The 15,073-nt window shown below is 38.5% G+C and overlaps 1 pseudogene; it reads left to right on the plus strand.

Moving 5' to 3' along the window:
* The first annotated feature begins 8,487 nt into the window (after positions 1 to 8,487).
* LOC149244845 (uncharacterized) overlaps positions 8,488 to 15,073 on the plus strand; it is a 78,907-nt pseudogene continuing 72,321 nt past the window's right edge.

The following is a 15,073-nucleotide window of genomic DNA, read 5'->3' on the forward strand; positions in this document are numbered from 1 at the left end:
ACACTGTTAGTATCAAATTTGGTCACAAGCATTGCATGGTATCTCTATCCTCAGATCTTCATTCATCATGGTTATGGGTTAACCACACAAAACCCTTTTCTTCAATGGCTCTTCATATTCAACAATGGATTCTGAGGAGGGAACTTACGCAATGGGGACCATTGCTTCTTAAGGAGGGAGGGATGATCTGAATGGAAAATGACATCCACCCATGGTATTCATTCACCCATGGAATTTACCCATGGTATTGTAAGTGACATCCACCCATGGTATTCATTCACCCACGATATTTACCCACCCATGGAATTTACATGTGGTATTGTAACTGTTAGTACTCCTCCGGATCTCCAAGGATGAGGAAAAGTCTAGCTGAGGTAACCACAAACCAATCTTTTGACTTGGTAGCTAGCCCTACCAAGTCGGAGAGGGCTCTCTCCAAAGGATCATAGCCAAGAGGGTTGGATAGATTAGGGTTTTAGGCTAGATGTAAAGTGCAGAGGGTGTTTGATTTGATTTGGTGGGGTTTGTTGGAAGAGGATTAGGTCAAAAAGACTAGGTCAGGGCAAATGAGGGTATGATTGCAGACATCTGATGGAGCAAGGTAGGTAGGCACTCAAACACTTTAAGGTTATGAAGTGAGATGGATAAGACTGGTGAGGTGCTAGAAAGAGCAAGACAAGCATGTATTCTTTCTAAACTGAAGAAACTGGACAAACTATGTAGATTTCCCCAAAACAGAGCATATAAAATGTATTCTACTTATCAACTTGAAAATCAACATATCATAGAAGTGAAGTGAAATATGGGAGTACAAAACATTCAAACATATGCAACATAAGAAGAAACTAAGTCAAAATTCCATACCACAGGTATTCCACCAAAATAGCTGCAACTCATTCATTAAATTTTGCCAAATACTGATTACACTAGTGTCTCTGATCAATAGCCAAACATCCAACTGATTCCAACCTGTAAAATGACTAAGAAAATACATAATATAGGCCTAAAACCAACTCATCCTAAGCTCAGGGGTCGAATCCATGAGAGGAGGAGCAGTTGCAAGAAAGGCTGAACTGATAGCTGGAGTGTAGGGTGGTCAAAGTGACTCATCCCTCACTCTAGAAAACTGATTCATTACATGCCACATAGGCCATTTAATTGATGTATCTACCCTAGATAAAAGTAAAAACATAATAATTACATCATCTAGATCAATTACATGAGTAAAACTTGAAATTCCCATAGGTAAAAGTCAACTTGGAGTGAAACAGTGAAAATAGCAGAAGACTGTCAAACACACAGCGCCAATGTCAAACGCGCAACAACCTCTTCAAGATGACTTTTGACTGCCTTCCTGATGTCAAAATCTAGCCCAGGATAGCGCATTGGAAAGCTTATCCTATCTAGTTTCCAAAAATTCCTTTGGATTTCAAAATGGGCTTGATTTTGCCCTCCAAAATTGAAATCTACCAAGACCACTCAAACACGCAGCGACAAGGCCAAAAAAGAGGCAGAAAGGTGATTTTTTGGTAGTTTTGGACCCTTTTGGCTGACTAGTTTTGCTCCAAATGCTTAGAAAAAGTACAGGGTGCATGTCCTCATCATTATAAATCCAAAAATTCTGACCATTTTCTCATTGGATGCCCCAAAAAAGAGCGCAACGTCCAAGGTGCTGCGCGTTTGACCATGCTGACTGTGCCAAAATTTCTCAAAAACACAGCAAAACATATCTTGCCAAAATTGTTCAACAATGGTCAAAATTGGTGGGCTGACAGCTGGATATATGTTTGAGGCATGGAGTGATGCCTCAGCAAGGATATCCAACCTCTTTTTCTCCTCTTTCTTGGTCAAGGCCTCAATTTTTGCATGAGCTCTTTTGAGCTTGGCCCTTGCAATTTTGTCTCTCATGGCATAGTGCTTCGCCATCCTTCTTTGAATATCAATGTTCTTGGCCTTGTCTAGGAGTTTCTCTAGATGACCATTTACCTTCTCAAGCCAATATTCTCAGTTTTCATTTACCATCTTGGCAAATTTCTCATTCAAGGTGAGCTCATTGGCTAGTTCTTCCTCCCTTTTCCTTTCTTGCTCCAAAGCTCTCTTTAGGCCTCTAGTCCTTGGCCTTCTTCTTGGCACTTGTTCATCAAGTGGCTCACCATACTGCCCATATGGCTCATCAAGCAAGGCCTTTTCCTTTTCAACCTCTCTCTTTGCCTTTTTGAGCTGAATCTCCATGAGCTCATGTTTGACCTCAAACTGCCCGTTTTCCTGCTTATAGTAGGAAATGATCCATTTGGACCTTTGCAAGTTGACCTCAAGCTCACCTATGAGTGAATTCTTCTCCTTGATGACAATAGTTGTGCTTTCACTATCATTGTGCTCATCTGAGTCAACTAACTGAAAATCATGCTTTATCTCATGGAGGTCTTCCTCCTACTGCTGGATCTCTGCCTCTACAACGTTTTCCTTACCCTTCTGTACCTTCTTTGTCGATGAAGAAGGAAAGGCCCCTCCCACAATTAGTGGGGCAAACACTTGCCTATGCCCTCTCTAATAGGTATGTGCCAAGGTACCTAAACCAGCCCTTTTGGGCTTGCTGCTCTCACCATGCTCAATATGCTCTTGCCCAGTGCCTTCATCTCTGCCAAGTGAATGAATAGGCTCATGAAATGGTGATGATGGAGGTGATGGTGTGGCTGACTCATCAGATGAAGATGAATGATGTATGGATTGAGGTGGAGGAATGGAGGTGGATGGATGAGAGGATGAAGGTGCCTCTTGGCCATGTTGAATAGGTGGGACTGTGAAAATCTCATTGGATATGAAAGTGTCCCATGCAATGTTAAGCTGATCAAGGCGGTGTAGGACTATCATCTTGATGAGAGAATGGTGAAATATGCTATGCATTTGATGATCATGATCTTTCCTTCGGGCAATGTATGACATCTTGTCGATATCCCGGTAAAGATAGTAGGGCAGATTGAGCATTCTGACTCTTGTAAAATGCATGAGTAACCGAATATGATAGGAATAGAGCCTAGAAAACCTGCCCTCACATGTGAAGTACTTCATGATGATTTTCATCATAGGAACATGTCTGTCTAGGAGGTAAGAGAAAGGGAAAATCCTCCTTCTTTCATTCTTGTGGCTGGGTTTAAGATATGGCTCATAGTAGCAATAATCCAATTCTCCCTGTTTAAACCATTTTTCCCCAACATTTGGGATCCCAGTAGCAGTTGATATGATAGTAGAAGATATAGTAAAGGTGACACTGGCAAGGGTTGCTTGGTTGTCATGGAGGTTGATGATGAATTGTCTGGTCAATTCAGAATGATGCTGGATTCTTTCCACCTTCTCACAAAACTCAAAACAGCCCATATGTTTGAAGCTTGTGACAGTGATGGGAGATGCCATGAGCTCTCTAGTGTTGGTTGGCTCATATTTGATGATTCTCCCTCCTTTTTTATATTTCCTCCTCTGTTTTTTTTCTTCCTCACTCTGACTTCTATGTTCTTCTTCTGCCATGAATTGTTGCTTTCAAAACCCCTAGGGAAATGGTAGAATGGAGTGTGGGTATGGAAAATGTGGAATGATGTGAGGAGAGATGATGAAGAGGAGATGGGGATGTGTGGAATGAGGGAGGTGATAGAGGATAGTTGTTAAGTGAGGGGGAATTCTAATGAAAGCTAGGAAATGTGATTTGAAATTGTGGGAATGTATTACTAGGGTTTGATCTTAGGAATAACAAAAAACAAATTAAACCCTATGTAGGTGAATAATGGAGGGAAGGAATGAGTAATTTTTCCACCAACTTGATTTTCTGAAGTATATGATGACTAACTTGGAAACTTGGTGGTGATGGAGGGTTTCTAGCACGTTTTTTCTCCTTCCAGGTGAACACGCAGCGACCCAGGAAAATGCGCCCTTCAGCTATAGGAGCACAACGTCGTTATAAATTGCACTGGAATCCCTGGAAAATGCGCAACGACCTAGCTAAACGCGCAACGACCCTGCTAAACATGCCCTCTTGCTCTATTTTGCCCAATTTTGCCTTAAAATCGCCAATTTTCTGTTGCTGAGGAGTTTTGAGAGTGCTAGAGTGCAAATGAAGCTTCATGGGCGTCTTGAGAGCCTTTATACTTGGATGAAATTTAATTTATGAGTTGCACACCCACTTTCTAATGTTTCTTGTCATTTCCAAATTTTCATATTAATGTTTTTTTACTTTCTGACCTTTTTGCTCTTGACAGGTGGATGATGCTTTGGCAATCTTGATTTTGACTTTTGCTTGGATGATTTTGGCAATGGAATTGAGTATGCAGCTAAAAAGTAACTTATTACATATAATAGACATAAAATTACATAAACAAAAATGAAAATTATTACATCTGTTTTGAAGTTAAAATTTACAAACTGGAATAAATTCCCTTCTTGAAATCAAATTTGGGGCTTTCAGTAACCATGGTTGCATGCTTTGGAAAGCTTTATTTAACTAAAAAATATATTATTTGCTTGACTCTCATATTTTGCTGACCTTATGCAGTGAGATGGTGATTTATTGGAACCTTGGAAACCCTAATGACCTAATGAAACCTTGAAAAACCCTAAAAGACCTAATGAGACCTTGAAGGACTGAATTTCAAGATGACATGATTGATGTGATGGCATGATGTCATTAACTTTATGGACAATGGATACTCAACAAGGTTGAAATGAGACAGCAAGGGGTAAATTTCTAAAAGGAGTAAAGGAAACCCTAATTCAACCTTCAGTGACCAAATTTTTGCATGACGACCTAGTGGAATGACAAAAATTTCAGAATGGGACCCTAATATGATATGAAAAGAGGATTTTTGATCACTGATGGCAGTATGCAAATACTGACACTAACAGTGACCATAAAAGGCTATATGTAACAAGTCACCTCTTAGAAAAGGATAGATTGTCCGCCATAATGTAGCTTTTACAATTACTCTTTATTTTAATAAAAAGTTTCTTTGTGGTTTTTTTCCTGTGCGTTATCCTCTTTTCTTTTGGAATTTCAATTTTATCTCGGGGGCATCCCCCCAAGATCCGGATTAGTGGTGCTTTTAAAAAATGCGACTTGTTACTTATAACCTTTTTTGGTTACAATACCATAGGTAAATTCCATGGGTGGGTAAATACCATGGGTGAATGAATACCATGGGTGGATAAATACCATGGGTGGATGAATACCATGGGTGGATGCCACTTATAATACCATGGGAAATTCCACGGTGAATGGATAGCACGGGTGAATGGATACCATGGGTGGATGAATACCATGGTTGGATGCCATTTTGGATCACCACCCAAGGTATTTTCGACTTGGGATGAATTATGTTATTGGTTTAAATAAATTTATGGGTAACCTCAAAGCCGAATAATTTGTTATGTGATTACAATAATATTGTTTATATTAAAGGTGAAACTATCAAATCCTTTAATTTATATTTCACTAAGTTATATAATCAAATTCCTAAAACAATCAAACCTAAAATCAAGCTTCCTTGATGCATTATTATAATGCACTACCTTCCTTTTATTGTCATAAGATAGAAGAAAAGAATGCTAATATTCTTAATTTACCTTTATAAACTTGTTTGGAATTTGAAGAGCAGTTAAACCAAATAGGTTTACCCATTGTCGTTGCAAATAAACAAATTGATATGTCTATGATATTGTAGCTTGTTTGAGACATGTGTAATGGTATGATTTCTTTTGAAAAGAAAGGCGTTGCTTCTACTTCCACAAACACCTCCACACAAGCATCTTGAAGAAATCAAAATACGATTTTTCAGCCTTAGATTATTTTGTCAAGATCATGGTGTAATTTCTACGAAGACAAACATGATAAAAATTCATGATAAAGGGACATGCTTTATGTCAATGAATATGGTTCCTAATATAAAATAATATATGGGGGGGAAATATATAGTTATTGGACTTGAGTCTGATTAAGCATGCATACATAGATGTTGAGTTTAGAGGAGTGAGTAGCGGGAGCACAAAATTGACAATTATCTTAAGAACTACACAAGAAGAAATCAACTAACATTAGTAGAACTAAGGACACATTTCTTCGTAAAGATCCATGAGATATTTCTAGAGGCCTTCCTTGAAGAAATTATTAAATATAATACTTTTCTTGCTAATGAATAGACTTATGCATGATTAAAATTTCATGTTATATAATATAAATGAAGGCTGAACAAATTTGTATGAGTGGGTTGAGAAAAGTTGAAATGATTACTTTGAAGAGCAATCACTTGAAGAATGAGAGTCAGTTGATAAAATCAAAAGAAGTTTCCATGCTAACCATGATTGTTTTATGTGTACCATACCTTCCCTTTTGCATAAATTTGTGTTAGATAAAAGGGTAAGTCACATAGTAAAAAACCAATGACCTCTATATCCTCCACTTGTAAATATCAATTAGGAGTAGAAACACAAAAAAAGGCAAAAATTTCTAGAATCAAATTGTAAAAGCACAAGAGATGCTTGGGATTATTTCCTAAGTAAATAAGCTTAGTAGTTATGATAAAAATAATTAACCTTAAGTAATTCAAGGTCGGAAATAGGGCAATATTTGATCAATTAAAGGGTCTTTAATCATAGTTTTTGTTGGTTTCTTTTTCTTGAAAGCAACTGAAGAAACCTCTAAGGACATTTATCTTTTGCTTAGGAATCTATGTTGGTGAAATGGATAGGCTGTAAGCCTACCATTTATAGATCATAGGGGAATAAAAAGTTCATACCAAGCTTCCAATTAGACAAAGAGAAGACTCCTATGTCCATTGGAAAGAGATAAAACCTTGGATCAATAGAAATAAGAGGTACTTAACATGAAGCAAGAAAGATATGTTCAGAGATACAATTTACTTACTGTTAAATATGTGGAGTTTTAGGAATTTGTTATTTTAGTATCCCCAGTGGGAGGTTTTAACCCCCATATTTTTTAAGGGTTAAGATCAAACTAGCTTTCATCGAGTTAATTTTCAGAGTTAGTTTCTAAAATCAACTTTCACACAGGCTCGATATGGTTCTCATGGATATAAAATATAGGGTTTTCAATTCATTTAGATGCAAAGACATTTCATAGGCATATCATAAGGTTTGGAGGTAATTGCTATTTTTATTAGTCTTCCTAATTTTTAGGAGACAAAGTTTAAAGGCTTGCATGTTAGAGATGATTATATTTAGGATCCTTGCAAACTCATGATTCTGATGAACTTTTTCCAAGTGAGATGTAAGACACTACTATTTTTAGCAGTCGGGTTTCAAGGATCACATGATGGTTTTGAGCATATTTTTAGATTCCTTGTAGAAAATTGATTTCAATGAGTCTAATTTCATTGACATGCAAGAAATTAATTTTAGCAGTGTCTGTCTTTAGGCATGCTATGTTTAACAAGGTTCTTCTAGTAGTTCCCGATATTTTTCATATTTTGTTGTTTTTAGGGGGATTGGTATTATTGGCATGCCTATTATAGTAGGTGTGGTTGTCATGAAGGATGAAAAGTGATAGTAAGTGAAGGCACAATGTGGAAATGATATGGTAATGACATGGAAGTGGTGTGGAAATGAGCACCATCTCACATTGAGCACTTTATTGGGACGTAAGTTAACTAGACCTCACTTGTGTTGAGTAATATCTAGTTCAGTCATCTTCAACTGAGTCAAATAGGGTGTCCTCACTTGCATTCTCATATTCAATTGAATCGTATTCTAATTTTTTTTTTTTTTTCTAAGTTAAGTTAATCTATTAATATGTAACAAAAATATACAAAGAGGCACAAGCCTCAGCCGAGCTTAACATAGTATATAAGAGATTATCTTGACTACCCCAACATTGGGGAAACCAGTCCGCAAAGACAAAAACCAAATGGGATATCAGTCTTTAAGACCGAAAAAAACAAAAACCAGAGAAGTTTCACCATGACATAAAAAAGATGCAGACAGAAACCAGTAGAGCTAACAAATCAAAAAGACCAAACAAATGACACCTGGCAGCCACGCAAAATCATTTGAGCTCGTCCGAGACGGGCTCCTCCACAATCGGACACGCCCAGTCATCTGCCTTCTCCGTCAACGCTCTCCCATGAGGCCCATGGCTGCTAGTTGTTGCCTTCAGTGCTGGCCCTTCAATCCCTGTGCCACCTAGGAAGCGCGTGGCACCAGAACTACCACCCTCAGCTTGCTGACCGCCACCCATGGTCTGTTCATGCAGAGTAAGTTTTCCTTCATCCAGTCATCCTTGTCCAGGATAGGCTCCTCTACAATCGGACACGCCCAGTCATCCGCCTCCTCTGTCGACGCTCCGCCATGTGGCCCACCCCCAAGTTGTGTGACACCATGGCTGCCAGCAGCTGCCTTCAGAGCAGGCCCATCAATCTCTGTTCCACCTGGGACGTGCATGGCACCCGAACCACCACCCTCTGCATGCTGATCACCACCCATGGTCTGGCCATGCAGAGCAACTTTTCCTTCATCCGACAGAATCTTTCTAGTGTCCTGGCCTTTTCTGCATCTGTGAACTTCCTCTTGCCACAATTCAGAGTTTTCCTCCTGGGTGGCTGGCAGCTCATTGTCTTTGGTGAAAAGGATGGTGATAGTAGCAGTAATCACTGGTCTGTTCAGGGTGCTATGAAATTTGAACTGGGTCAAGTGGGGAGTGGGGTGAGGGGGCAAAGGGAAATTGGTAGAGTGAACCACGAAATCTCGGCAACCCTCACCCGGAGACTGAGCACAACCTCGGCTACTGTGAGTATTGGGATATCTTCCCAAACCATAGCTATGGGGGGGATAAAGATCAGGGGAGGGAGAGGAGGCAACAGGCTCAGGATTCGGCTTCGTTTGGGGGTGGGCACTACCTCCCCGAGTCCCTCCTCTTCGGCTTCTCATGCGGTGGCGAACCATATCAGAATGCTTGGCTAAACGATCAGAGGGAGTGATGGCAGACGAATTGAGTAGGGGAACAAGGACCGGCTGGGCGGTGGTTAACTGGCAAAACCTGGAATGGGAATGATGATGCCCATTACCAAAATCAACACAACAAGCTAACCAGCAGCGACGTCCAGTAACTGTGTGTGAGCTAGGTTTAGTAGCTTGGGGCGAACATTTGCAGTGGAGCAGAGGAGAAGGAGACACAGTGAGGTGAGGGGAGTCCATGTCTGGGCAGTTAACAGCTCTTTCTCAATCCAAGCCTCCATTAAATGCAGCCTGCGTCCTGTCAAGAGATCGACTCAGAGTGGTGTGGGGAGAGACGCCATCGGCCAAGTGGCCCGTCCTCTTGCCACCGTCCATTGCATTCCTCATAAATAACATTGAATGTCACCCGCATTCGGGTAATCGTATTCTAATTATTCATCTCTAGTTGAATCATATTTAGATCAATCATCTTCGTTTCAAAAGAGGGCACATGGGATTGCATGAGGAAGAAACCTAATTAGACTTTAGGTAGTCATCTTTAGTTGGAGAGAGTGTGGATTTTATTTCACTTGAATTCACTTTAGTGAGTAAAGTGTGGTGCATGAGGGAGTGTTTATGTTTTTATAGCTTAGATAGGTACTTCCACATAGGTCTATCTGTGAAGATGTGTGAAAGTCGTCTAATTGTCCTTTAACCTTAGAAGTTACTTTAATTGTTAAAGTAATTTCTTCTTATAAGAAAAAAGTGAGTTAATATAATGAAATGCATAGGTTATTTGCATTAGTGGATTAGATAAATCTCAACCATCAATCACAAGTGAACTTGATATCTAAGCTCAACCATCAATCACTTTACAAATTAGGGTTGAGGATTTAGTTAATAAGTCAAACTTATAAAAAAAAGGCTAGGTTAAAGGAAAAGACACACAATGAACACTCGAGAGAATGAGATCAAAGTGATTGGGTGGAGAAGGAATTTCATCCATGTGTCAAAGAAAAAAGAAAGAGATATTTTTGTAACAAGGAGTCATCCCCAACACATGTCCTATAACCAAATTGAGTAGGACCAAGGCACATGAGAAGATATAGCACACACAAGACTATACATGTAGGCTATGCAATGAGATTTGTGGCCATACAGTTGTAGTAGCAATATGAGAGGGCCATACAACTTGTATAGGTGCCCATAAAGTTATTGTAAAATTTCTAAACATTGTTGTCACTTGCATATTTCTTAATAAGGCCATTTTCTTGGACAAGGGTAAATCTAGAGATAGGACACTTGAGGATATTTTATTATATAGTGTACATTCATGTTCTTATGGGGAAGAGGATAAAATTGTAGCCCTTAGGAGAGAAGGGCTTTTTGTGGGGTACAATGAGACTTCAAAGGTATACATGATCTTCATTATAACATGGAAGAAGACAATTATTAGTAGGGATGTGAAGTCCGAGGAGGCCCTATCATCTAGGAAGTCTCATGAACCACTTCCAGTGATAGAGGATGAGGAACAATAAGCTTTCAAGGATAAGAAGCATTCATTAGTTCCATTTTAACAATTAGACCTCGGGTGGGGAGGAAGAGTCAAAAACACCTCTTATTAGTTTTGGTCGGAGACCTCAATGGTTCGAGTAGACATTAAAGGGTGCTTAGGAGAATGTAGAGGCTCCTAGTAGCACATTCAAGGTGAGTAGACCTTTTAAAAAAGTTTCCAAAGTATGTGGAAATTATGAGAAACATTATTGATTCCAAGTCATTCAATTTTTAGTAGGTAGAAAACCAATAGGTTTAATAGGATGCCATGATGGAGGAGTATAAATCCATTATGAGGAATGATATATGGGATATAGTGCCAAGACTAGAGGCTAAGTAAGTGGTAATTTCTAGGTGGGTCTTCAAGATCAAGCATGTTGCTGATGGTAGCATAGATAAGTACAAAGTGAGGCTTGTGGCAAGAGGGATTTCCCAGAAACAAAGAGTAGACTATGAGGAGACATTTGCTCCAGTCGCCGAATATACTTCCATTCAAGCAACCCTATCTATTACTTCAGTCATGAGTATACATCATATGGATGTGAAGAAAACATTCCCTATTAAGATGATTGAGGATGAGGTGCATATAGAGTTTCATCAAGGCTTTGAGGTACATAAGAGGGAGTGTCATGTGTGTAAGCTCAAGAAGGCCTTATACTGACTTAAGAAAGCACCCATATTATGGTACTCCAGGATTGATGGGTATTTATAGAGCAGGGTTTCACCAAGAGTGAGGAAAAACCCACTTTGTACTTCATACTTGTTGGATATGATCCACTCATGTTGGTGTTGTACGTGGGTGAATTGTTTCTCATAGGTGCAGAGAGGCTCATAACAGGTTGCAACACAAAGTTGGCCATAGAGTTTGAGATGAATGACATCAAGTTGATACACTGTTTCTTGGGGTTATAGGTATGGAAAAGGTTAGGTGAGATATTCCTTATTCAAGGGAAGTATGAAGTAGAGATCTTGAGGAGGTTTAGGATGGAATATTATAGACCTATGGCTACACATATGATCACCAATTTGAAGAAAGTTTTGACTTTATATTTAGAGTTGGTTGATCCTACATTGTACATATTATAACATAAATGACCTCACCCTTGGAAACCTTCGCTTATTCATTGTTCAGTTATCTTGCCCTCATTTCCTAAACTAAATTTTCACTAAACATTGTCTCTTGGTTAGAGTCCAATGTTACTTCACTAGGTCATTGTTTTATTACTCAAACCCATAGTTATTAGATCCACAATTAAAATAACAGTAATAAAAAATACACACACTCATATAAAATAAAAGTAAAAAATAATATTAAATAGATAAATAGGTACATTAATAAATCAAGGAATCACATCTGTTGTCTCCATGTCATTTACTCCCAACAACTTCTTGGTATGGATTGATGTTCACAAGAAAAAAGGAAGAAAATACCTTTGAACAACTCAATGATCAAATTTTGTCTCTTGGTGCTAGTCTCCCCCTGAGTACGGAAACTAATGGTTTTGGTCCCTATTTTTCATGGACTTTTCTCTAATTTTACAAATTCTTGACACTCTATATTACGCCTTTGGTCTAATTTCCAAGATGGCAAGCCAAAGATAGTAATTTTGCGAGATTGATATAAATATTTTTCATTGCAATACAAAGATAACTTAAAAATATTATTTATTTAAAATAATAACAAAAACAAAAATCCCAAAAAAATCAATCTTTTACAAGTCAAATTAAATTTTAATATTTATGTTTAAAATTTCACATGAAATTGTATTTAAAATAATTTATTTTTTCCCAATTCCATGACAATTATTTTAAACCTCATGCCCCATACCATAAACCATAAAATTCTCTATGCTATTACTTTATTCCTTAATTCTTGTTCCTACACCATAAACCATTTAGGGAGGGTGGGGTACATTCTTGTTTTCGTTTTTGGGCATGGGGCTCCCAAATTCCTGGTAACACGCCTAGGAGGGTCCACCCGAAGGGGCCTCACACCCATTCGACTCTACTATTGGAGTTTGATCTAGATGGACTCAAGGAAAAATTCCTGGTACTGTTACCTAGACACTTCACTGCCCAGTTTTTATTTTTGATCCCCCGAGGTTTACCTTGTTGGAAACTGGGTCACTACTGAGAGGGGGGTGAATCAGTAGGGATAACAAATGTACAAATTTAAAAATTTTTCACCAAATCAATTAATCAAACGCCATACATCCTATTATACACATATATGAGCAAATAATCCATAATAAATAGTAACATATACATCATATCAAGCAAACTTAAAAGACACAAGGATATATGGTGGAAACCCCAAAGGGATAAAACCCACCCCTCTGTTGTTTCTTTGCTTCTCTTTCTTCTATTAATCAATTAATTTCTTTTACAACATTTAGTTGACCACCACCAACAAGGAGCCACTACCCCTGTCTCAGCATGCCACCACTCGCTGGAGGCTACAACCTCCTCAAACTCAATGGGCCTCACTTTCATACATTTTCATACTGGGTAATACAAAAAATCAACTGAATACATCAACCACTCACTGCAATACAAATCCCTCTCTAAAATCACGCAACATGAAATCCTCTCTTTCTCAATCTCACTCAGAATATTAACTCAAATTAGAATAAAATATTATCAATCAATAGCATGTAAATCCTCACTGTCAACATTCATAAGGATACACCTCTCTAACATCTCTTACAAAGGAAAAAAAATACAAATATATGACAATAGTATAAGCACAATCATGGCTACAATAATCACACGCACACAACGAAAGAATACTCAACAATTCACACTTGTGATCTTTGCCATCAGTTGATCAACTAAACATACCTCAGTCTTAGAGCCTCTACATCTGAGATGGATGAGGTTACTATCCCAAGTGACCCTCAGTCCCATTCTCATCAAAGAACTCTAGCTCCGCGGGACGAGGTGGGAGAAGTCGTGAATCCACCTCTTGAACTGTCACCATCTCCTCCTACCCCACCTACTCAGGATTTCTACTTATATTTGGACTGCAATCCTGATGGTTGTCACATGGTCTTATCTTATTAGCCTTCATCCACTAGTTCCTTTGATTTTCCTGATTTTGGTGTGTTGTGTTCATCTGTTCCGGATTCCACATGTGATGTTCATGAGGATCAAGTTTTGGACAGAGTTGGTGTTGAATATCCAACCTCCGCTATCATTTTTTATGAGTGTGTGTGTGAGTTTGAACAAGAAGTTGCGGTGGAGGATGACCTGCTTCCGTACGCACCTCGTCTGCTTTATCCTGACATCTTCTGTGATTCTGCCATGTCTTTTCCCTCTTGTGAAAATTTATCTCCAGATATTTCCACTTCCGATCATTCACAGAACACTTGGGATGTCAGTGTTTCATTCGATTATGGAGAGGACAAATCTTTCTTCCCGAATCCACCCAATCCATCATCTTACATTTCTGAAATTTTAGAGGGTGAAAATTCTTGTTTTTCATTGCCCCCTCTTTATGATTCGTTAGACCATGAGGATTTCGTTGTTCATCTCGAATTTTCTAATCGTGGTTGTCGTGATCTTTTTGTTGAAAATGGAAACAAGAAATGCTAAAAATAGAAGTGCTAAAAATAGCACTACTATAAATAGCAGTTTAGGTACCAGTGCTGGACTGAGCAACAAGGAATGAAAAATGGAAGTGCTAAAAATAACATTGCTATTTTTAGCAGTTCAGGATAGATTCCTATTTTAGTTAGTCCCTGAACTAAAATAGTGAAGTAAAATTCGAATTTGATCTTAGCAGCTGTTTGTAAAATAATTAATTAATTCATCTTGAGTTAATTAGTTAAGGAAAATCAAACATGAAGTCTATGTGGGGACATGCAACAGTTTCTCCATTAATTGAGGAATTTATCCATCAGTTAAAGAGATAAGGATGAGTTGTAATTAGTTGGCTCAGTTAACTGAGTCAAGTCCAGTTAGATTAATTCAAACAATTTTTTGAATTAATTGTGAGTTCAGTTAGTTAATGCTTGCATGCATGTAATTGTTGCTCTCCAGATAACTAAATATTCTCTCATAAATAACTCATGCATGTCAGTTCAGAGAAAGACCCAGTTGAGATCAGAGGAGGGACAGTGTACTATCAGTTGGATGGATTTTTCCTATAAAGGAAACTCATCTATGCAGAAGGATTTATCTCCTTCAGGATTGTGCAGTTACTACTGGGCCAAGTGAGCAATGTGAGGTGGGAATTCACATGTGTGGAAGCACTGGACCCCAAGAAAAACTGCGCAAGGAAATAGGAGGCTTGGAGGGCAGAGGAGAAGGTTTGTGAAACGCCTTTGACTGTCTATGAGCAACGAAGGGATTATACTGAGAGCTGGTTGGATTCCAAGCTAAGGCTTTGTGTAATTCTGTGACTATTTTCAACTTGTATGATAATACAGAGATTGGGGTTTTAGGCTGAGGCTTTACCCGGGTTATTTCTTTTGTGTTATGTGTGATTGCTTCTCATTCTCAGTTATATGTGTTCTCATTGATCGTGCTCAAATTGATTAAGCTTCCGCAAAGTGTTGTATAAGTAGATCTTGTATTGTGTTTTAGTATA

Source organism: Pinus tabuliformis, chromosome 7 (assembly GCF_031772625.1).
Source record: "Pinus tabuliformis cultivar Carrire ecotype Pingquan chromosome 7, CPIR1, whole genome shotgun sequence".
NCBI lineage: Eukaryota > Viridiplantae > Streptophyta > Pinopsida > Pinales > Pinaceae > Pinus > Pinus tabuliformis.